Source organism: Nanorana parkeri, unplaced genomic scaffold (assembly GCF_000935625.1).
Source record: "Nanorana parkeri isolate BGI_ZX_2015 unplaced genomic scaffold, ASM93562v1 scaffold1267, whole genome shotgun sequence".
Classification (NCBI taxonomy): domain Eukaryota; kingdom Metazoa; phylum Chordata; class Amphibia; order Anura; family Dicroglossidae; genus Nanorana; species Nanorana parkeri.
The window spans coordinates 6,129-7,818 of NW_017307535.1; positions in this window are offsets into that span (position 1 = coordinate 6,129).

The window sequence follows — 1,690 nt, forward strand, 5'->3', positions numbered from 1 at the left end:
TTGTAAAGGGGGAGCTCTGAAGAAAAGGGGGGACTCTAATGTTAAGGGGATGGACTCTAATGTGAAGGGGGGGCTCATCTGAAGAGGGGGAGCCTGAAGTGAAGTGTGGACTCTGATGCGAAAAAGGGGACCGTGACATAAGTGGGCTTCTGAGGTGGAGGGGGGCTCCAGATCTAAAGGGGGGACTCTGATGTGAAGGGAGACTTCTAATGTGAAAGGGACTCACCCTGCAGCATCAAGGAGTGGGTAACATCATCGTTCAATGCAGATGTCAGTGTCCTTCAGCCCATTAAGTTCCATTCAGCACAACACACAAAGCGCTCCGATATTTACCTCACCCCTTACCCTGTCCCTTATTTTATCAGAACAAAGGTGACAACCCTAGGTTAAGCCCTTACCTGAAATAGGAAATTATTGTCCAATCTGACAATGTGCCCACGTTTACCATGAAGGTATACGTGTCCCTTTTGGAGCATTAGAGTTCAGAGACCTGTGATTGGCCCATTCCTTGGATAAGGTGGATGGCTATGGGTTGCGAGGTTGTGAGGCCCGAGGATCATTCCCTGCAATGTCCACAATAAACATCAATCAGTGGAGCTGCTTCTTAGTCATGCAATAGTGCGTAACAACATGTGTGTGTACAGTTGCAGCCAATGCAAACAGCACTGTGTTGGGTAGCCGTGTCTACACAGGGTGAGAGATGAATGGGGGACTGGGGGCTGCTGGTAGCTCTATGCGAATCAGATTCTGTGGTGGAACGCAAGGGGTAGCACAGCGGGGTCACAATCTCCCCATCACATGGCTGGAATTTAGAGGTAGATCTCAATAGATCCATTGCTGGCCCCCGCCCTACTCAACGTTGAATAAAAAAAAGGGACTGTATAGGTTTCTACATTTTATATTTACATACACATGTTAAAGAGATCAACGTGGTCCAAGTATGTCCATGTGCATTAATGTTTTAAAACCGGCCTGTCCGGCTTTTATCTTACAAACATGCTACACACCCGCCGAACATCGTACGATGCTCGGCGGGTTTTCGAACATGTTCGTAAGTTTAGAGTCGTGCGACCTTACAGTAGTAGAGGTCGCACGGCTTCCACACACCTTACGATAATCGTACGAACGCGGGATTTCCCGCGATTATCGTACGATTATCGTAAGGTGTGTGGGCACCCTCACACTGACCATCAATGTAACGGGGCCATTTACACTGACCACCAATGTAACGGGGACATTTACACTGACCACCAATGTAACGGGGACATTTACACTGACCACCAATGTAACGGGGACATTTACACTGACCACCAATGTAACGGGGACATTTACACTGACCACCAATGTAACGGGGACATTTACACTGACCACCAATATAAGAGGGCATAAGAGGAAAGACGATTGTTAGCCCGGAAGATGACCCCACCCTAATAAACAAATGAGGAAACATTCAACGTTCTGATTGCACAATATAAATTTTTAATAAACAGTGAACACATGTCCTGTACTAATAATAATATCACAATAAAAATATACCACAAATACTACATAATTATTTTACATTATCTACAAGAGGCGGAGCGCGGTCTAATTACAGGCGGTAAGAAAATACTTTGATACATAAAAACAAAATTGCTGCGAGTCATATATAATGTTCTGTACACTTTGAAAATACACATTCGAAGGATCA